Source organism: Saccoglossus kowalevskii, chromosome 8 (genome assembly GCF_978046115.1).
Source record: "Saccoglossus kowalevskii chromosome 8, keSacKowa6.1, whole genome shotgun sequence".
NCBI classification, from domain to species: domain Eukaryota; kingdom Metazoa; phylum Hemichordata; class Enteropneusta; family Harrimaniidae; genus Saccoglossus; species Saccoglossus kowalevskii.
In genome coordinates, this window is record NC_140648.1 from 25094017 (window position 1) to 25119022 (window position 25006).

Genomic DNA, 25006 nt, shown 5'->3' on the forward strand with positions numbered 1-25006 from the left:
AAATTTTCTGCTGCATTAGGCCCGACAGATGCCCAAAAAGGACCCCTCCAAGATTTGGGCTAGATCAAACATTGGAGGTACCACATAAAACCAATTTCAAAAGAATGAGTACATCCCACAGAGCTCAGAATGGTCCCTGCAAGACAAATTATTTGCTGCATAGAGCCTGCCAGACAGTCTTCAAATGTGGCCCCTATGCCTACTATCTTACTACTGATTGAGTAAATATGGAAAATACCACTATATCCCCCAATGGGATCTCAAAATTTGGTCCACATCACACATTAGAGGTACCATGTAAAACCAACTATTGTATCTGTGTCTGGAATGTTACTGCAGCACAAATTGGTCTCTGCATACACGTAATCCCCCCATTGGGTATCTCAAAATTGACTTGCGTTTAAACACGTGATGTACAGCTTTTTAACAATAACAATTTATTGCCTTACATATAAATACACACCTAACAAGATAAAATAAAATAATTTGAACTGTAAGAATAAATAAATAAATAAATGGCTTAGCTAAGGAAAATCTGGTCAACACACATCTGTTAGTACACACAAAACTTAAACTTTTGTCTATGAATATAATCCTTAAAGTTTGTTGGATGCTCAGATTTCTGTTTCACTTTCTGAGTCATCACTCCAAGGTAGTTCAGAACTTGAATCATCATACTCTGTCGCTACATCTTGTTGGTCACTCTGACGATCTTCCACATTGTCATCCATTCGTTCAACTGCCTTGAAAATATCATGTGGGATGGCAGGTCCTGAGAACCAGTCAGGGGCATAATATCCATTCTTGTCCTTCCACCCATACTTAAGAGGGTCCAAACCATGTCCTGGATGTGGTGAGTCAGCATTTCCCCCACAGAATGCTAATGAAGTGGGCCCGTTGTAATTTGTTGTGCACAGTCTTTGCACAGGGTGGCAGGAGAGCGCAGTCAACCTTCTTCACATTGGTCATTGAGGCTTCCTGAAATAAGATGTAGGTATGGATTAAAATCAATTTACAGATGAGGGATTTAATTATTGGTTAATAACTGCAGATGAGTTGTCGTTGACAAAGTGTTATTAAATACAAGAAAACCAATGGTATGCTATTATTAACCTAATTTAGATGTTGAGGCTCAATGATCTAAAATATCGCTACTATGCAGTTATAAAGTACTTTCCCGTGAACGAAATATGAATCAACCCAAAGCTACAGGCATGCATGGCAAGACATTGTGTGCACCACGGTGAGTGCAATTAGACATTTTAGTACACATTTTTATGTTCTGATTGGCTATTCGATCTTGATAGTTTATGAGTATCCATCATCACTCCTACTTGTTCATGTATAATGTCCCCATCTATCAAATTGGTGCTGGAAGAGGTTACATCTCCAAAACATGTTTTGATTAGCACATCTGCATAAGTGTATGTGGTTATGTTGATTGACCCTACCCAGCCAACAATATAAAATAGCCCCTATCCCAAAGATACCAGTTACCTGATTCTTGTTTTCAGTCATCTGAAGCAGTTTTGCGTATCTTGCCTCATTGACATCCTTGACATCACCCTTCATTCCATACAAAGAACAAATGAACTCTTCTGCTTTACGCTGGTCTGGTGCATCTTCAGAAGACAGCTTGCTGAAAAATTGGGTGAGCGTTCCTGTAGTGTTTTTCTGAAGAACTTCTAGTGGCTTCACTTTACCCTTTCTGTAGAATGATGCGGTGAAGTCGCAGCCTGTAAATGCGTGAAGACCTGGCATTGCTGCAGCTAGTCCATTCTGCATTGACTCCAGGGCAGTGGCAATACTGCTGACATCAATATGTCGACGGTTATTTCCTGATCCACATTCTATAATAATACGATTGTATGATGTTTCCCTGTGACTTTCCAGGTGCCTTCCTAGAATTCCAATTAGAATAACAATGACATCAGTATTGGAGGCTCTGACCACTACATTTCCAGTAGCATTCACTGCATGGAAGGCGAGGAGAGTGTCAGCTTCCTCATGACTCCCTTGGAGATGGACTGGATGCCCAACTGTCATCTTGAAATCAAGCTCATTGAAAGCAAAACTGACACTGTTGCCACCATGTGAGACTATTAGAGTCTTCTCGGCTAAGATTGGTCCATACTGGTCTTTTTGCCATTCTTTGAGAAGAAACATAGCCAACTGATCTTTGAAAATCCCATTTTGTAATAACTTCTGACAGCTCTGTCTGGGTGCTTGCTCTGGACCAGTAATGACAAAGTTGCGATCATCTGCTCCACGTAGTTTCCTCTCACTCTCCTTCAGGGACATGGGCTGATAAGTATCAAACAATACATGAATCTCATTTCCGTGGCTGGAACAAACATATGCTAGAATAGTCCTGGCAAGGTGTCCATATGATGTGATGTTCCCAATGGCAGATAAGAAGGAGTGGATCAACAATAGTCCACCATCCATCAATGTCACATTGATAGGTGGTAGTGGTGTTTCTGTGAAACCGCCCTGTAGCTCCTCTAGTTTCCTGAGCAACTTGCTCTTGTCTGTCTTAAGACCTGATCCATCCGAGTGTGTGATAGACAGTGGGTACTCTGTAATTGGAAAGGTCATGACGTGTCTGAGGTTGAAGTTCATCTTCTCTGAAATGATGACAAGTATGTGAATGAAGACATCTTTCAGACTCTCAGCTGGAGATTTTCCTTTGGCAATAGGACACCTCTTCTTCACGTTTTCCTGTGCAAAATTTGACACTTTTTGTCTTTTGATGGGCTGCAGGAATCTTTGCTCATCTGCAGCACATTCCTCTTGAAACTTCACACGAAGTGTATGGCCAGCAACCAGGCTTCCAATCAAATACTCTTGTGTTTCCTTAGATGCTGCTTTGCCTGTAGCTATGTTCAGGAGGCAAGCTGACGTTGATGCTGGTGAAGAGAAAGGGTCACACGATTCTGTGATTGCATTGATCAAGGCATCCCTATGGCGACTGTCCTTCTCAATTCTGCTGGTCCGTAACTGAGTTGCAGGCTGCTCCACTGCCTCTAGTTCTGCCATACTTCGCAGCTCTGTCACAGACATGCCCCGATGAGTTGATGTGATGCACCATCTTCTGATTGCATTATGTGAATAATGGAACCCTACAATTCCTCTCATGGGTGATGCCGCATCTCTATTTATGGTCTGTTCTAGCGTCAAGTCAATTGCTGATCTGGCAAAATGTTTTCCAGTTCGTCTAATGGAGAAAGCCCCTGATTGTAGAACCATTCTACTCTGTGGTGCTGCATTCATGAGCTGATTGAGAAAGAGCACACCCCAACGAGCATAGTTGGGCTATTTAAACCAAAGAAGATGTCAATTATAGCTGGCAGTGTGGTGATGTAGTCATCAACATTGTTCATGCGGAGTGCACGCATGAGGTCTCTGTGAACTCGATTAATCATGAAGACATACATGCTCCAGTATTGGACAGTTGGGCCAAGTTTTCCATTCATCATGTCCTTGAAGAACAGGTCATACTGCTCCATATGGTCTTGGAAAAGTGGATGTGCATGGAGGAACTGTTCCTGGGCATTGACATCTTGGGGAACATTTGCAAGCAGATCCTTGACAGCATCCTGTCTTTCCTCTGTAAGAGTTGACTTGAAGCTGTCATAAATCTTGTGCTCCATGGCAAGAGCCAGGATATCATGGATCCGGACACACCTATTGTAGTATTTACCATGAATGAAACCCATCAGTGACCCTTCAGCCAATATCCCAGATTCTGTCAGCAGGTGTTGTGCACCACTCTCATTGATGAATGTACCAATGGCGCCATAGAAGGCTAACTCCAAGTGGAAGTTTCCAAGCATAATGAGGAGTTTGTCAAATAGAGGTGCATCCAGTGATTGGATAGAGTATGCTTTCAGAGCTACAGCCAGGTCATATGTGACAATGCCATAGTTTTGGCCAGTCTCCATAGCCACATTCATTGTCCTTCTCATGGTTTCACGGACAACCTCATTTCTGGTTGGTGAGGCAGATATTGGATCCATATACCATATTCTTTGTTGTGGCAATTTATCTGTGGTGTATTTTGAATAGAAGCCAGGAAATAGTGGTAAAGGCTTTGCAACTTCAGACTGGAGCAACCAGTAAAAATCAATGACACGTAGAGTTGGTACTTTCTCTGGTTCCTGATTTTCATTTAGTAGTGACAAATTAAATCTAGCTTTCTTAAGCTGTTTGTAGTAAGGTACAATTTCACGTTCTTTCCCATTGAACTGTCGTCTGCTTCTCCCATCGCGGATGCCAGTAACAATCGGCTCATCATTAACCAGCTTGTTTGTGCTTGTAGCATCTTGCATGTTTTGGTAGCAGATCCCAACTGTAGCATGCAGGGTGCCCTTTCCATCAATGGTATCCATATTAACGTCATAGTTATCCCATGCAAGTCCTGTGCCTTGGTTAGGATTCAATTCCATACCATCGGGAGTATCTCGATCATTTTCTTCAACCGAATATGCAAATTCAGTCTCTAACACCTTGACCTCATCATAACTCAGGGAGTTTCCAAGACGATTCAGGATACGTAAGATCAATTTGGAACCAGTCAAAGTTCCAAGTCCCAGTCTAAGTATGGTGTGTTTCCAAGGTCGCACAGCACCTCTTGATGTGTTGTACACAGCATCTGATGTCATGGCTTTAACTTTTCTATCCACTGCATCTCTGTTATCATTGCCAAACGGTTCACGGAGGCCACAAAGGAGAGTTTTGTAAAACAGCAACATTTCTTCAGGTAGTTCAGGTGAGCATGCCTTGAGTGCTGCTACAGATGTTGGAGTCGGTGTTTTCCATTTGGGCATCGCCTGTATCACAGCTCGAAGATAAAGTGCTGCAGTTCGTATCACATGGAGGTGCTTTTCAACATCATTATGGAGGCTTGCTCTAGCATCACTTTCAGACATATAGGAACTATACACAAAATTACCCTTCCGATGGTCATAGATAGATATAGAGATTTTCTCTCCAAATTTGTCCTTTATCTTTTTCATCAAAGCCTGCACTGTATAACTTTCAATATTTTCTTTTGTTCCTCCCACACTCAGAAATTCGGTCCTGTAAAATTCGAGAATTGAGGTGGAAAGCATTGCTCTACCATTGTCAATTACCTCTATCTCGATTAGATCTGATATTGCTCCAAAGGTCGTTGCATGTAGACGTCTATTTGATGGGTCTACAGTCTTTGGTACAGCCTCGACTTCTTTGAAGAATTCACGATGGCAAGATTTGTGGTATTGGGCCTCTTTTGCTATAAGGTCAACTCCACTCATAACTAAAGCTTTTACTCGTTTATTTCTGCTTCTTGGAGCAGCTGCAATTATAGCATCACACCCATCTTTGGTAAGACAATCTGACAATGGTTCAACCTTCCTATTGACGGTCGTCCGCTGTACAGGACAAAATATACAAGAGCCCCTCAATAAACCCTTTGCATCTGATGGTGGCATTGAACTTCTGCATCGAGTCACTTTTTTTGGTGAAGGATGGTCACTTTGTGAAGCTGTTGATGGCCTTTTCACAGCAGTGAAATGTCTGTAGCATTTCGAATGGTACCTTGCATTGTCAATTTCTTCTGTAGTTATATCTCTGTAGCGATCTGACTTTAATAAAAGTCTAAATTCTGCTGTTGTTTTGAATGTACCCCATGTTTTGTCCCCAAATACTTTCAGTGGGTCACTTCCCTTTGACTTGCAAATGATGCACACTGGATCAGCTGCTTCATAGGTGTTTGCTGCCTGAAATAAAACAAAGCTATGTGTAACATAGATGCATCAGTTTTGGTTGCTGAATTTCAATTGGAATGATACAGTTAGGTGCCAGCTGGATAACTGATTAATCATGACGGATACACCAACAATATTTACTTTATGATCATCATGGTTGGTAAGGCTGGCAAGATCAATTCCATTGGTATTAGCTCCTGGGGATAGCAACACATTCAGATGTCCTGCTAGGTAAATTTTAACTGAAGTGAATAAATCAAAGCATACATGTTTAGATGTTTCTGGCAAATGAATGTTGTCAGTGGTGTTCTCACAATCCATTGCCACCATGTCTGTAGCCTGAAAATGAATGACATAACTTTAGTATGCCTCAAGTAAATTGTACACATACAAAACAGTTTTAATATTGATTAAATTTAAAAAGAGGTTGGTGGATACCTCATCAAAAGCTTTTGAGTACTTATCATAGTCACATAGTCACGGCATCAATTGCACGCATATCACTTGGTCCTAGGTTTAGCAAGCTATGATATTATTATAAGTATATGTGATTGAACTGAATAAACATTTGAAAAAAATATAAGTGCATACCTGATTAGCTTCAGAATTATGAATGTTGTCACTTGGGTTGTCACCATCCATTGTGGACGTGCATGTTGTCTGAAACTTAATTTTTTTGGTAAATTTTAACTGGTAACAATTGTGAATACTTTATCAGAAGCTCCATGTTTATTATACTCTGTATGTGGTCAAATTGCATGCATATTGGTACCTTGGGAATAACAAGTTACATATATCTAGTAGTTTTTGTGGTTGAAGTGAATAAACCAAAATGATATGCAAAATGTATTGAATGTCAATGAGGATGTCAACACCCATTTCGGGTATATCTATTTTCTAAAATTTATTTAATATTTATTGGTTTACCCAGTATGTAACGGCTACATTAGGCAAGAGTTACATGCATGCCTACACCAGTGTTTTTGAGCAAGGAATTTCAATCATCAGGACGATAGCTACTTTTGTTTGCCAGGGTTGGGATGGGTGATAAAATGTTATGACAATATATACATATGAAATACACAGGTTCGAGTGCTTTCTTCTATTTATATTATTTTGTGACATTAAATAAAGACAAAATGTACACTACACTATGGGAGGTTTAGGTCCAATACATTTTTTTAATTAACTCACTTCTGGATGCACCAAACATTGATAGCGTACTAGCCTGTCGTGCACGCTTGCTCTCAGCTCAACTGCTGTAAATGCTGAAAGGGACTTTTCAAATCTTACACTACGAATTCACGTTGTTAGAAACGCTGTGAGAATCCTGTGGATGTCTGGAAAATCACAGGAAGCCTGTGTTGAACCAGCATACTTACCTTTCAGATCGTGTCTATTTAAACTTGCTGCTGTCTGGTGACCTCAGTGCTCATTGATAACTTCAGTGCGCATGCTCATAGTAACTTTTCTGATTGGCTGACGCGTTCAGTAACCACGGTTCACCATACGATGTCATTCACAATCATTTATGTGATTTTTATACCCTATTGGGGAACTCTAGTTGGATTTAAGCAGCAGAAAATTTGACAGGCATGGGGTTCTTTGTACTCTATGGGATTTGTCATAATATTAAAAAATATTTTCAAGTGGTACTTACAATAATTACTCTTGGTCAAATCTAAGATAGTAGGCGTAGGGGTCACATTTGGAGACTGTCTGGCAGGCCCTATGCAGCGGATAATTTGTCTTGCATTGAACATTCTGAGCTCTGTGGTATGTACTCATTCTTTTGAAATTGGTTTCATGTGGTACCTCCAATGTTTGATCTAGCCCAAATCTTGGAGGGTCCTTTTGGGGCGTCTGTCGGGCCTAATGCAGCAAAAAATGTGTCTGGCAGGAGCCATTTTATACTCTGTGTGATGTACCTGTTAATTTGAAATTGGTTTGGGGTGGTACCTCCAATGTTTAATCGAGTGCATTTTTGGCCCCTCTTAGAGGCCCCCCAGGGGCCACACGCAGCAGGTGGTCCCCGGCAGACATCCATATTTGCATATGTTAGGTTACACCACGAATGCTCATGTGTTCAGATATTGGTACCTCGTTCGTTTGATCAAAATGCTCTGGGCTGCCGCTCTAATAGTACTCTGAGTCATAATCACGTGGTTTATGTTAGAGACTTTGATCAACACCAGACAATTTACGTCCTATTTGACTACAACTCATTATATCTGTCAAAAGATCTTGCCAGTGATAAAGCTAGTCGTTTCTTCTACATTAAACTTTGCATTCTGCACGAAACGCAGTTCGTATAAGCCAATCATGTATATCATAAAGTTCGCATACATAAGGCCTTCTGAAATTAACAATACATGCGAAAAACTGTGGAAATGACAAATTTTCCTTCTACCTGAGACATTACCATAGTTTACCGATAAAATGAAGTTATATCTTCGGAGTAGTAAAACATAGTTGGATGGAATCTAATCTATGATGCAAGTCATAGATATTCGTATCAATACAATTATAATGGGCGATCCTGATGATTTATTGAGCTATACATATTTATTTATAAGCTAATATTTACTTCACATATGATCTGATATTTGAACAAAGCCTGAAGAGGATTAGTACAGTTCCTTTGATCAAAAGTCATCAATAACTTCAAACCGTTTTGTGACAGCACGCAATTAATTTTCCCAATAGATTAGAAGGTTTTTTAATCCACTTTATCTGACAATTTATAAAGTGTCTTGTGGATGTACGATATTCGCTTTAATAGTTATCACCATGTCTTCAACAGTGTACACCTTTATCGCTCTCCATGTCTTTGTATACTTGACGGAGTTCGAAGTCACCCATGTAAGACTTACTGCTCACTGCATGACTTTGCCAACAAGAATTATTCATTCTCCAAATTTGAGAATGTGCATGTACGCATGCGTTGGTCTTGGAAACATGTGCGTATCTGCCAGGTATGATTGGAAAGACGCACTCTGTGAAATATACAGTGTATCGTTTCCAGATGTTGGTTCTCAAGAGGGTGCCACGTCAAGACAGTGGATTTCCAAAGACAAACTGCAAATTAATACTAAAGCGGGCACTGACAAAAACGTAAGTACGAGAAGTAACTCCCATTCGATTGTATTTCGACTTTTCAACAGGTAAATTTCAGATACTAGTATAACATTTACAGTTTGACAAGTGTAAAGTTATTGAGATATATATTGAGAAATCTCTGCTTTAGCAACAGTACACTAGATGAGCAACTAAACATACATTTGTGTGATATTTAATAATACATTACAATATGTTTTTGGTAATATGTATTCTTGTATTAAATGAGATATACTAAGAGTAACATTGCCATCACTTACAGACATTCTACAATCCGTGTGCCAGCAATCCTTGCAATGGACACGGGTGGTGTGTTGGTGTATCCATAAACCAATACAGGTGCACTTGTAAAAGTGAATTTGGTTTCACGGGCACGAATTGTGATACTATAGGTATGTATTCGTCCACATTCATATATCATAACTGAACGGAATGCTTGATATATTTATTGTTGATGCTCTCTTGATATATTTGAATTGCTTAACACTGTTCATATGTCATAAATTTCCCCCATTGCGAAGTACATTGAAGATGCCACGTTTAATAATAAATAACAAGTCGATAACAAACGTTATTACGAATAGATACGGATATCGGAGAATTGTGGAGTCAGTGGACACATTGGTCTGACTGTAGTGCCATTCGTGGGCTTGGTTACCGTGAAAGAAACAGACAATGTATTAACCAGACTGGCAGTAGCATACAAAAAATACATGGTTGTTCGGGAAAGAATATTGAGTTCGAGAAATGTTACGTGAAATTTCAAGGTAAAGACAATTGTGCATCAGTGTAAAGCATGGAATTTATATTCGTTTGAGTGAAACGAAATAGGTCAGAAATGTTTTCTATATGTTTGCTACTATTGGTGGCTTAACACACCTGGGTATGCTAATTATGTGCTATCATGGTGGCACACAAAGTGTGGTGGCCCACTTGGGCGTCTCGCAGAATGACAAGAACTTTTTCTTCTTCCCTGTCCTAATTAATAAAGCCGTGGACTGCAAAGACGCGCCTTTCCCAAATATATCTCGTGCGTACGTGCTTAATTTGCATTAGTCAAGAACTTTGTTTCCACGTGGAATTTATTTTAGCTGAAGTGAAATAGTGAAATTAAAATCCAGTAAAATGCTTTTTTTCAGTATTTCACATTCAACTCATCAAAAATCAGTGAAAATTTCAGCGAAAATTAATTTCACCTTTTAACAATGCATTATTGTATTATAAGTGTATTGTTTTCATTTAAAAGTCGATGACCAGAAATAGTTTAGGACATATAGGTTCCACATTAACTTGATTACCTCATCTTTATTCCAGATGTTAATGATAAGCTAGTGACGATAAAAAAAGGTACGTACATGATATTCATCAGTTCAAGCATTCACATGACAACACTCAACACGAGATTCGTACCCGACTCGGCATATGAGGTAACTCCTAGCCTCTAACTGAATAAAAAGGTGAACAGGACAGAGCAAGGACTGTTTTGTGTTTAATTTATACAATTGCTAAATAATGCACTAATTAAAAAAAAAATTGTCCAAAAAAATGAATATATGATTAATATTCATACTTAGTCAATGTCTAGCACCATCTAGCCATCAAACACGCCAAGAGAAACAGCTATATATATAGCATCCGAGTCTGATGTCTTTCCACCAAATGCACAAACATGTGCCCTGTTATCTCAAGAACTGTGCTCTATCATTGCCAACATCTAATATGTGCTCAACAGTGAAAGCCAGGATTCATGGGACGGGAAGCAGTCATGGTAACGGCACTCTACAAGTATATGTAGATTGGATTGGAGAATGGGTCTACGTTAATGACGTTGGTGAATGGGATATCGATGACGCTAATGTCGTGTGTAATTATCTCTATTATACAAGTGCGCAGTCTGGTATGTAGTATGTTTATTGAATGGATTCTAGTACACTGAACTAGTTTGCCAAATTAGAGGGGAGGCAAGGGGGTAGCTGGTACGGTTTTACGGGAAATAAAAAGGGGTTTTTACAATTTACAAGGAAAAAAAGACGTTTTTACAGTTTACAGTGTTAAAAAATGGAACATTGAATGGTCCGAAGAGCTCTCCGACTCAAATTCTCCGCCATTACTGTGCCGTGTGTAGAGACGCATGCGCATATTACCCTCGTAATGCTCTTCATTCTTCTTTTACGTCTTGACATTCAATTTTGTAGTGAATTGTGTCATCTAGTCGTTTTACAGTTTCTGAAATGTAATTTCCCTGGATTATTGTTTACGATTTTTTTATTTGGATGTGATTTTTTGTACGTACCGAGAAAAATGACACATTTTTACAGTGTACGAAAAAAATATTTGATTGATTACGTTGTACGTCTAGCCTGTGATTACAGAATTACGGAATTTATTTTTTCTATTTACGTTGTACGAACAAAAAAATATTGCAATTACGTTGAACGAAAATAACCCTTGCCCCCCCCCCCCAAAATTATTATACATCATTTCACTACGTCGCAAATAAGAAACACGAACTGAGCAAGCTTTTTAAGAAGTATCGAAAATTATAGGTGATTCATAGTTAATGATCATTATATAACTCACTCGGACTTTTACCTGACATCGGGCTGTACAAGTTATATTAATTCTGGGGCACGTTCACTAATATAAAGGATGATCTGTTCACAGTGTCGTCACCTGAAGTTCCCAATCCAATGAATCGTGCTGGGTGTGTTATAAATTGTGAAGGTACAGAAGAGTCTCTTGACGATTGTGAAATCACAGTCACTCATGGCGTGTTCAACAGATATGCCAACATAATCTGTACACACGGTGAGTAAGTTTAAGGTAGCGAGAAGGTTTTGTGACGTTTTTAAATAAAACATTCTCTATCTGTTGTCTCGTTCAGAACAGTAATTTAGGTTATATATATCAAAAGACTAAGTATAGAGGTGCAAGTTCCCACAAACTGGACAGACATTGTTTACATAATTATCACGTGACATCAAAACTGTAAAGAAAAAGCCATGTGACATACACGTGGTCAAGACCGTGCACATTTCAACAAAAAATTTTACTCAATGTTAATTTAACTAATTATTGATAATGGCCAATCAATATTCGCATTGATTCATTTGACCACTGAGAATGCAATCACAAACACAAGATAAGTTAAATAACTAAGTGATCAATGTATGTACAATAACATGCACATACATGTATCACTAGCTGAAATACACTTGGAAACATTTTGTCGCTTTTGTAACTCAACAACCCTTAGTCACAAAGGGTTATCTATAAGCCGTTTTCACTTCCAATATTTAAATTTATTTTTCTCATTTTGCTTGTGATTTTAACTGTATAACATTTGGATAATTTCCCGTGCTACAGACACACAACATGATCAATTGATATATCATACTGTATATCCGAAACAAAAATAAAAACGTTGATCAATACACGAAAGAAATTGCTTAATGAGTAAAGCCTTTCTCTCTTAATAGGTAATGAATGGGAAGTATGGTCGTCCATGAGTCCATGTTACAATGGTATTCGACAACGAACACGTTCGTGTTTGGATAACGTATGTCCAGTACAATCAGAACAACAACACTGTCCTCTCCTCGTAACGGAAGACACTAATCCGACTGTCAGTGCACTGTCAGGTGGGTAATCTTTCTGTAGGATTTAGTTTATTCTGAAAGACTGACCTCTATCACATTAACTATTACCAGTCAAACTTTACACATTTTTGTTCTAAATTAAAATATGTACTCAGTGAGAAAGACCATCTGTATTTCCAAGGTGCTTTAGTTATCGAAGACTTTGATAGTTGTTCAATATTACCAAACTTTTGGAACAATGGCCCATCGTAGTATCATAATAAGTAACTCAGGATTGTTTTTTTTTATTTCTTTATATTTAAAGTAATTTTTTTTTCATTTATATTGGTTTATATTGAATAATTACCTTGGACTACGATCACAAACTGTCACTTTTTACGCATGTTCGGATGACACGTAACACGTCCTATATAAAGAATGGGAATACTCAACAGGCCTTTTAAAATTTTATTTGGTCCATGGTAGCACAATCAAAGCGTAGTTCAGAAAGTTTTCATTCATCAGCTGTCACGTACCGTTTATAAGTCGAAAAAATAATTTCCAGTGTTTTAAAAATGAGATACACCTTTTATACACTTTTTGATTTAAAAGGTATATGTTGATTTGTTTGTATTTTATCCCTGTGAAATAAAGTTAATATTAATATTATTTATATTTAGGTTGTGATGAGTACCCTGAAGGAATAGATGGAGTGTATACAATACAGCCTGTCGGAGCAGCACAGCCATTTGATGCGTACTGTGAGACGACGGAATCCGGTGTATGGACCGTCATACAACGAAGACAAGACGGATCAGTTAACTTTACTCGAAACTGGGCCGATTATAAAGAAGGATTTGGAAACACCGATGGTGAATACTGGCTAGGCAACGACAACATATATAGCATGATAAACCAATCTGCATTCAAACTGCTTATATATTTGGAGAGGTTTAATGGACAGAGTGCGTATGCTGAGTACGATTCGTTTCGGATTGGCAATGAGGTTGAAAACTACAGACTGTATCTGGGAATATATTCTGGAACTGCTGGAGATTCGCTGCGATACTCGGACGGGCAATCGTTTAGCACGTATGATAAGGACAACGACGGCTATGCGTATAATTGTGCGAGTAGTTGGAAGGGAGGGTGGTGGTACAATGCATGCTACGAAAGTCTCCTGACTGGACTATACAACACTTATGAAACAAGCAGAGATACAGGTGTAGTGTGGCCTTTTTTCAATTCGCTGAAGGCATTGAAAACCGTTGTAATGAAAATACAGAAAACAAGTCACACTGTTGTTAATTAGGTGACTATGATCGTTAATTCAACAGATGGTCTGTTTTTTTGAAGTAAGGAACGATTACTAGTATTTTATAAGGATAATTTCAATACTATTACTCAGTTCCGCTGCGAAGGTTATCTTGTTGGAGGTGTTGGTTTAATTGTCTGTGTACACGGTGACGCAAAAACGTCATGGGCCGAGGGGTTTTTCCTTGAGGGTCTTTCTATTGATACTCGACTGGGCCTTTTTTAATTTACTAAATTGCTTTTTAAAATTAACTTATAGGTGTAATTTGCTGCAGCAGCCATCTGATGATGCAAATTTTAGTCTCCTTCAGATTGTGTACCTTATTTGTGCCGACTCTAACTCAGCCTCCTCCATCAAATTAATTGTTGCTAACAAAAGTTATTCATACTTTCGTTGTTTGAAGACAAATGATGAAAATCCCACACAAATTGATTTAGTTCACAATGCTGTGTGTAATATATCATGTGTGAGCGTCCCAATGGTAAATGTATATCTCTCATTTTCACTTTTACTCACAGTGTACTCAAAAGCCAAAGTTGTTTGGTGTTCAGGCATGTGAATAAGATAGTCATAGCATAAACAAAAAAGTTCTTCTTGGAAACAATGTTCTTGCAGTATGTTGTATGTAATATATGGTCATTGGTCCATACATGCTAATTTAATTAATCAATATGACAAGAAATATTCTGAGGTATTGTTCCTCTAGCAGCGTCTCAGTAGGTGTTCATAACTTGCACATTGGTGGCGCTCTGTGTCAATCCACAGATAAGTGCAGATAAATGATTGGGTAAGTATTACAACAGCGCCCTCATTTAACAGATGTCAAACGTGATGAATCTTCATAAAACTTTCGTTTTTATGAACCATCTGGACAACACTACAGCAAACAGTAATGGATCCAACTGTCCGCTCTTTAGGCTTTAAACAATATAGTGAAAGTTGAATAAATCTGACACCAACAATCAGTACAATGCAATATTCTGAATAATCCACTTAGAATGTCAGTCAAATAATTAAACATACGTGTTTTACACAAACAGTAATCATGCTTGAATTAACTCGTGGTCACAACTTTTTAAAAGGCGGTGGTCGTCGCGCCGCGCATTCGTGTTGATAAATATTAATTTTCCTGCAATTCAATGCACTCTTCTAATGGAAATCACTAGTACACTAAAGTACCATCGATACCTTCCAATAACCAAAGAAATTACATAGTTAAAACTTGGTAACGTCTCAGTTTGTACTCAGTTGATCTGTGCAACAGTCAAAGTCGTCATCTTTGTTCATACGAGACCCATATCTCGCACATGCCTGGCACGGTGACCACCGCCCTTCAATACATTTTCACCAAAGCATTGAAAATCATCTCACTGTTGGTGCAGGAGCAGTGCACCTTGAAATTTGATGATTAGAATGGGTAGTGAGAATTTCGAATGTTACAGCCCTTAAAATGAAGAAAACAATATACTCCGCCCCTTGGGGCGCTATTTCAAAAATACCGTAGAATATTTATACATGGAAAATGATAATGAAAATGAAAATGAAATGGTGAACAGATACATACATCTTTCTTGTCAGAGTTACAGAGTGTATGATACCAAGATTTGTTACCATGGTGATTTGAATGTGACTTGCATCTTACCAAGATGATCTTGACGATAGAGAGGTTACTAGGGTTGTATTGATTGATACCATGTAGTTTACAATGTGAAAATACAGAAATTACAAAACATGTTATTAAATATTTTAGTCAGTACATTTTGGTGTTAAAGGATCAGCCAGATATTGTCCAATTTTCAGATTTTTTTTTTTCTTTCAGATAGGGAGATGACCATTAGAAACTATGGGGGCAATAAGTAAAAATTATTTTTTTGAGCGACATTTTGTTTCTCAGATGATTATGCTGTTAATTTTATTTTTCCTCTTCTATTTAAAATATAGAATTTTATAGTTTCTCTGCGCAGATTATTTTTAAAAAAATTCTATCATCTCGCTCTGATCTTATGGTCAACCCTTTAACCATGTTGACCTGACCACCATGATTGGTTACATTTCGAGAAAAATAAAGCAAATTTTGGAGAGGCAGTATTTAATAACAGGTTTAGATTGTTAAATATTAGTTTCATAATATTAGTCTACATACCAACCCCTGTCAAAATAGATGAGAAAGTCTAGCCCCGGTAGTCGGATTACTGTCAGATATCAAATGAAAAAATACCACTTGGTGAGAAGAAATTCAGGGTTAAAACAACAGAAATTTTGTGGTTTTATTTTCTGCAAGTACCATTTGTAAAGAATAGTGTTAAAGGGCGGCAGTCGTCGCGCCGCGTCCTGTTCGATATGGGACTCATAGTGACGTATACAACGCGTGTAAAATACATTGTTTATTTACATGAAATTCGAACACGCGACGACCACCGCGCTTTAACTTGGATATAATAATAACAATAATCGTTATTTCACGATGGGAGAGGAAGCACAATGGAGCTTGTCAAAGATCTTCTTAACCGCTGTCAGAGGGACAGCCTCGGATGGAAAAACCATTCGAGTTGCCTCATCAGATGAAAAAACCCTTCTTACTATACAGTCTATGGTCTGGGATTCAAATCCACACACCTCTAAACAAGGAGTGCCATCATTGTCTGGTCCACAACTCCAATGAATGGATGTATTCTACAATTAGAAGTAAAATAAATCAATTTCTACTAATTACCCAGTTAACCTTTTTACCACCCGACTCCTTGCTCAAATATTTCTGTACTTTTTTCTTCTATTCTTCAATATTTCTGGAGGAAATTGGACCCCAATTTTGGAGCCATCAAACACAAATTTGAGTCAATTTTCAGTTTCAATCTTATGAAGGAAAGTGCCGACTAAAAATAGGACTATTTTTTTGAATTTGTGATGAAAAGAGGGAAGTGGTGGTGAAAAGTTTAATGAAAAATAGAGATGATAGAACGTACGTCAGCATCAATCTCCAGTCTGCATTTCATTTTTTATCATTCCTACAGAAAGCAGCAAGTCAATGTGTCATACTTGCTCTTTAGTAGCACTTTATTGAATTATGAAAGTAATTTATGGTCAAAATAAATTTTTGGTTTATATGCTGGTCTATAGGAGATGTGCTTAAAGAGGTTCTTCACGATTAAGCGATAATGAGATGAGCAGGTCACACGAATTCAAACGTTTTCGCTAAAATATTATACCATAAATAATTGTATAGAATTACTTCCATTAATGGAAATCACAAATTACCTATTTTAATTACTATTTATATTGTACAAAGCATTTATAATCCATTTTATATGCTGACAAATATCCACCCCAATTTAATAATTGGCTCATCCCTAATTCTATTTCTAAGTTGGAATCCTAAACTGGTTTATTAGTTATATAGCAAGTTATTTTAGCATTTGAGTGTCACAGGGTATTTTCATTGTAGCAACTGCTTTTGATATAGAATCACTAATGAGACAGAACAGTGATAATAGAAATTTTCTCCACAATCAAAGCGCTTATTCAGAGACATTAATTGAAATCTTTTAAGGTCAGCGAAGAATAATGGAGAACGCAGGAGACGGGGAGGATGTGAGAAATTAAAATTGGAGACAGACGTTGAAATATGTAATGAAACCTTATAAAACAGATCTCTTGCTACTAAGTGAGGGAATGAGTAAGGTATTTTGCTCTGTGTCGAGTTTTCTGGTCGATGAAGAGCTGAATCGGATTTGATATGAGTTGAACTAAACGCTGAACCTTGCTGCTGTGCATGTGAATGTTATCTTGAAAATACAAATGCCCCTGGAAAAATGTGTGGGGTAAATTTAATAAATTCAGCATGCATACACCTTAGCTACTGCGGAAAGTGATTAGGAATTCTTGTCAGATGCTATCAGATTGTGTGTTTTCCCCATTACTTTTGTATTGAGAATTCTGGGACTGTGATTCAATTACTGTAATTGCTATTCCCCCATCAAGAATTAAGACTCATCATCAATCAAGTGAACGAATGAATAAGACACTACACTGTAGGGGATGTTGTGATTTGAAAAACCTGCATTCTGAACTCATTCTTATTTAGTAATCGCACCTTGTGACACTTTAAAGATAAGGCCACACAAATTAAATTCTACGTTTTCAACCTCAGTCCTCTAGATTTGGGGCAATTTATTGAAATATAATTTGTGGGAATGATTTATCAAAAACAAATACCGTATTTGCTCTATTTGTATCACGTATGTAAATAACAGAAAGGTGTAAATTAAATTTTACGTTTTTAAAGCTTACTCTTCTAGATATGGGGCAATTTTTTGAAATAAAATTTGTGGGAATACATTTACCAAAAACAAATACTGTAAAATACTTTATTTTAACTGGGATTAATTTTCGCTGAAAAGGCTTGTTTAGGTGTTTTGTATATGGAATTTATTTTCACTGATTTTTGATGAGTTGAATGTGAAAAATAGGAAAAAAGTTATATTCGCTAGATTTTATTTTCACTGAATCATCCATCAGCGAAAATAGAGAAAATTAATTTCAAGCGAAAATAAAGTATTTTACAGTACTGTATTTTCTCTATTAGTATCACATATGTAAATAACAGAAGTATGTCTATCATCACAAATCATATTTTAAAAATCTAGTATACAATAAATCAAAATTTATATTCGGTTCTTATGCACAAACAGAGTGGTTTTATATATTCACTGGATTATACTCAATTTTGTAATTCTAAGAGTCAAACCAGACCCTGTCAATTTAATAAGGTTTGTCACTTAATATCAATTTATAATGAGCATTCTCATCAAACACAAGATATTTTGGCATAATATTTTAAAAATCAAATAGTACTACTTATATTGTTCTTTCCGTCATTATGTGAATGATTTTTTCTTCCTGACCCCGCTCCACACTAGATACAAGGCCCTTCATAGAAATGCTTTGAATCTTACCATGTACCAATACTGAAGTCATTCACTCTTGTCTCTCCAGAGAACAACTAGATAATTACAAATCTACAATGTATTCCATTACATAGTATACAATAAATGGCCAAAATCACGATTAAAATATACATATATTTGAATATTTTCTCAATTATAAAAAATAATATTCAAAATTTACATTTTAGTACAGATATTAATTTGACAAAAAAACAACAAATATTATTTTGGCAGGAACAATTTGTGAAATATGAGAATTGCAACAGAGAATAAAATGAATGAATTTTACTGATTATTAAATACACTAACCTATAGGGAATATGTTTAATTGAACATAAAATGTCTTGCATTAATTATGCATGAAGTAATAAAATATTCATAAAGTTATTAATTATTAATAATCGATAATATGCTTTGAGTTAGAGTAGAGACAGGGGATAAATAACCATATTTAGTTTTCAATTATGATATTTCCTATACAACTATAGCTACCGGTATGTATAGTTTTGTAAAGCTGACAATAGAATAGAATAGCACATTTCAAGTCATTGTTTGCTCAAGCGATTAAGTTACAAAATTTGAAAATTTTCATGGTACAAGTTGTTTCCAGTTTTTTTTTCATCTAAATTACTGCAAATTTACAAAAAAAATATTTCTGCAACAATTTTTTTTCTAAAAACAGCTTTTTATTTTCATTCTAAATTGTCATTTTCATGAAAAATTATTTTTTCTTCTTAACAAAAATAAAACTGCAGCTCTGTGATGCACATGGTTGAACTGATGACCAAAAACATACATACTAGTATTGGTAAGAAGTCCACGGTTGTTTGTTGCAAGGTGAAACATTAACGAATCATTCCTCGGATTTATTATTGTTGAATTCAATCAGAGCGGTAAATTGTCTGTCAAAGCATATATACTCAATTTCTGCAATGTTTTCTTGTAGTCATAAGACAAAAATAAGCACTAATCTAAGATGTGTCATTTTGTAACCGATTCTCTAATACCCCAGAGCATCCTGAAAATACATTGCTATAGATCTCTCACTGTCTCTATATTTATATATATTCCATGGTCAGATAGGTCAGGGTAATACTGTAGAATACATTATTTTAGCTGGAATTAATTTTCGCTGAAAAGACATTTGGGGTGTTTTGTATGGAATTTATTTTCACTGATTTTTGACGAGTTGAATGTAAAATATAGGAAAAAGGGTATATTCGCTGGATTTTATTTTCACTGAATCATTTCTTCAGCAAAAATTAATTTCAAGCGAAAATAAACTATTTAACACTACCGGTAGTAGATATGGGCGAGAATGGAACAGTATTAGCAAGGAAAAACAAGTCTTATTTCTCTCTCACTCTCAACAAGAGTTTGGTAGCCATTTGTGTTGAAGACTATTATAAATTAAATATACTTTATTCTGTAGCTATCTTAATGTGAACACTGATATTTCGCCAAGGCTGAGATGAGCCTCATTTATCCAGTTATACTTGCTGAATTATATACACAGCTTTTATTTATCCTTTCATATACTTTATTTTTTACGATACATATTTTTTATTGAATAATGGACATTCAACTTTTTCACCACCAGACTTTCGCACCAAATTTGTCTGCATTTTTTTTTTTTTTTTTTTATATTTTTTAATATTTCTGGAAATGAACCCTAATTTTGGAGCCAACATTTTCAGTTTTTACTCTGGTGGTCAAAAGGTTGAAATTACCAAAACTTAAATAACATCAAATAAATAATGAATCACCTGAATCACACTACAGGGAAAATATTAAAATGTTACAGAGAAATCAGTGAAAATAGTTTACACTTTGCACAAAACATTAAAAATATGTTTTTAAAGCGTTCACGTTTTACATCGACTATGGAATGAAGCAATGACTGTGACAATTTAATGGTTTATAGAAATTTTATCTAACAATTGATAAATTGATATTTTTAAAAAAATATTCAATTGACTTTGTGGACAGCAGCAAAATTAGGGTTGGATTCACAGGGAAATTTAACGATACTATTAGCAGTACAAACTTGCACATAAATGGCCGAGATGTATTCATGGTAAAATTAATTCTTAATAATTTAATATACAATAAATGCAATTTTTTTGTTGATGTGTTTCCAAAAAAGCAAATACTGTACTCTGGTAAATAGCATGTCTATTACCGGTTTGTTCAATCTCGCCTTTCAATAGGTAGGAATGAATGATTACCTTATTTCAATATCGACTTTTTTTAGATTTTCCTATAAGTGAAAACAGTTTCTGACAAAGACCCACAGATCAATACATGTGGCTAAATACCTAGCAGTCCTTCAAAAGTTCAATACTTCTTAAGAATTATTTTCAAACCACATAGTAAATTTAATCAGGAATAATGAAATATTAAAGGACAACTGTACAATTTTTTTTTTAGAAGACATTTCTTTAAAACATCATTGTTTTTATGCAGCATATGTTATAAAAGTTCATTAACTAACATTAACATGTCCAGGTAAATTTAATTAAGTGGATTTTACTCATCAGTGAAATTAAATTAAATAATTAATGTGTTTTTACATGAGTTGTATACAACGCAATGGATGCGCTGACTCGTTTCAAACAAGACATTTTGCTTTTATGCATGTACAAAAATTAAATGAGCGAGGCTGCATTATTATTAATGATGTGAAATAAATGTTGACGATTGAAACGGTGAATGACATTACCATGGTAACCATGTTATACAGGAAAATGCGTGCAGCAAAATGGCAATCAGTAGTTCAGAAATGTCAGTTTTTACATTTTGACAGATTTTCAATTTCAAATATATTCAGATTTGTTATTCCAAACTGAAAATATTGGTCACATCACTATAGAAATAGAAAATTACATATATACTTATTTTATAGCCATTCATCTCCCCATTATTTATTAGTGCAAATTTTTAAGAATATCTTGATTTTGATAAATTTCTTATAGATTTTACTAAAAAATTTCTCTACATCTTTTATTGAAACACAGACAACAGAAGTAATGTAAACTGCTTTAATTTCTGACAATTTTTCCGAAAATGTTGGAGGTTCATTACACAGGAGTCATCACAGTGATTTTCATGAAATGCGTCTGTCAATTCCATCAAAATGCAATTGTAGCTGCAATGGCTTAAAGTGTTCTGCTGCAGGTGACGAGAATTGACACTGACAGTGTGAAGGTTAAAAAACTAATCTCAAATGGCATCAGGAAATGCAAATACCTGAAGCAAAACCATCGTTAGGCTACTTTGTATTTATCGGGAGTGTCCATCATTTCTCACCAACTTGAACAAGGAGTTGAACATTAAAAACTCTGAGAGGGAATATAGTAACAAAATTATGCAATTATTATTCCATTACTTTTGAGCGAGATTTTTCCCCCCACAATATTACCTGTATAATTTGTTTTCCACAAATGTACATCATTTTTTTAGAAATAAAAATATATTCAATCAATGCAGATTTTTCCCCCCTTTTTTTACAGCCCCCCCCCCCCCGTTTTTTTTATATGGTCGACCCTTGAAATAACTTTATAAGAGCAAATTTTCACAAGATAGGAAAGATCACAAAATATTATAGCAGTGAAGCAGTAGTCACTCTGAACATTTCACTGAATCAGTGAATTTTGCAAAATTTTGTCCTGCAAATGCTTTGAAATTACGAATAGGCGAACATTTCTAGTGTCAAATATGTAACGCACCCCCTCCTTTAGAAACAGTTTTGCTAAACATAACCACATTATAAACAGTGCCTTTATATCCAAACACTTTTTAACAAAACAGCTCAAATGGCATTCATATGTAAAAACTGTGCATCATCAAATCTACGTCGAAAAAAATGGGAACAATAAATAAACGCAGCAGTATAGAAGGATAGTCTGAACTACTCTATTCAATCTATTTACATCGACACAAGTATTTTATTCAAGAACCCCTCAAACACACACACACTATTATGTTAGGCATTGTATGAATTCATAGCATATTCTTACTTGGTTAATAGAAGTCTAAATTTATTTAAGCGCAACATACTCTGTTCCCTCCAGCTGATTTCTATTCTAACGTGTCTCAGATTCTCGTATCTAATTTAAAAAACACAATTATACAGAATGCTGAAGGCTTCGTCAGCCAGACAATGGCTTGAATAAATCCATCGAAAGAATCTATCAGACAAAACAAGAAGATTCTCCTTCCCAGCTAATATTTCGAAGCATTTTTTGACAAACTGTTTGAAAAAGAAGTGCAAATTTGTGTTATTAGTCCAGGAGGCAACAATCATACAGTTGATGGAAATTGACATTTATATGGTGTTCACAGGAGTATAAATCAACAAGGTCTCTGTGTTAAAACAATACCTTCTAAATGTGACTCTGTAAGTGAATTTGGTGAATTGGTTAATTTTACATAAAACAATGCAACAGAATTCAGGTTTAGCTTACTAATGAGAAATATTTACAAAGCGATCTGTCAGCATATGTGAAGAAGGATTTAAGATATCTGTTATACAAGACTACCTGAACTCCTTTTACAAATTAAAAATATAGGTACCATAACAATGGTGACTGTCTTAAAGCGGGAGGGTCGTCACTTGCGCACGTGACAATAACACACACTAAAAACGCAAAGGGTCATAAGTGGACGCTTATTTGTAAACAATGACACGCTACGGCCATCTGATGCATGCGCAGGTGACGACTCTCCCCCTTTAAATGAACGACCAGTTGTACACATTTTGTAGGGATATTTTTACTCCTAAATTAAGAAAAATTCATTTTAATTAGCAGATTCACATTTTTGAGATTTACAATTCTTATTGGGAAACAAAAACCTTGCATTCCCATTTTGTATTACATTTGTATATGCAGCACATTTCCCAGTGATTATCATAAGAAATGACAAAATAAGTTGGTATGTCAACAAATCACGAAATATTGCACTGAAGGTAGCCTCCACCGAAAATCTTAGTAAATCAGAAATAAATTTCATTTAGTAATCACTCAAGGCCATTCGCACATATTTTAGATGAGTCTTCTACATTCAATTCCACTATTTTGTTAGATACAATTTATCATGAACCATTCAAAATCAAAAGCCCTTAAGTTTATAGGGGTCAGTGAGAGGTTTTCTACAGATTGTACAACGTGGGAACACAGCCGAATGAGGATAATAACTACATGTACAATAACTGATTTTCCTATAGCATTATAAAATACTTTGGTGGTCATTTTGGAATGGTAGGAAAATAAGCAATTAAGTTCATAATTCAAAAACTAGTTTGGTTAGACTTTTTCTTCAGAATTTAAAACCAAGAATAATGTTAAACTATCCTTAAAAGGGTTGACCATTAAAAAACGAGGTTGTGGAGATGATAGAACAATCATTAAATTATTTTTGGAAATATATAATTTTTTCTGGATGTTGCAGTAAAATTTGTTTTTGCTTTCATCTATATCAAATATGTGTGGCTTCTTTTTATTATAAATATAGTTTTCTTCTGTCGTTTTCATTGCAGGATTTACAAAAAAATAATAATAATCTGTATATATAGATTTTCTCTTTTAAAATCTACTTTCCCCACCCAAGTTTCTAATGGTCAAACCTTTTAGATTAAATTCATATCCGATACACAAAACCTGAAACCATCATCACTTAGAAGTTTGAACCTATTTCTTAAAATCAACATTTAAAAGCAGTCTCTGTACAGTGTATTTTTTTTTGTTATCTAGATATTCGATCTAATAAGCATGATCTATCAGTATATGGATAAATTGTTTTTTATTGATTTGTCTTCAGGCTGTGCAATTCTGTCTTTTACTTATAGTTTGAGTAGGTTTTTATTTAATTATGAAGGGAACAGAAATTACCTAAATTCATAAATACATATTTTCTCATTATTAAGTCTAGCGACTATAGAAACTTGAAATATCAAATAAATTCAGTACTGGATAAAATTATCTTCTCTCTCGAGATCGTGTAAATTATTATAAGTAGCTACGAAGTCATTGCATGTCGACGCCGTAGATTTAGCTTTGCCCGCAAAGCTGTCCTTGGAGGACTCGGCGAATTCCGATGAAGAATCGGCGACGTTTTTGCAATCAATCAGTTAAAACTAAAAATCCGAAATAAGTTTGTCTAGTTACACGTATAAAACTACATTGTATACACACGTATCGGTTTTTATTTTTTTTCTGATACCTTTGTGGAAAAAACACCGCGGTGATGTATGTTTTGTCGCTAAACTCGGAAGTCAGACGATGTTTTTTTCTCGCTCTAGTG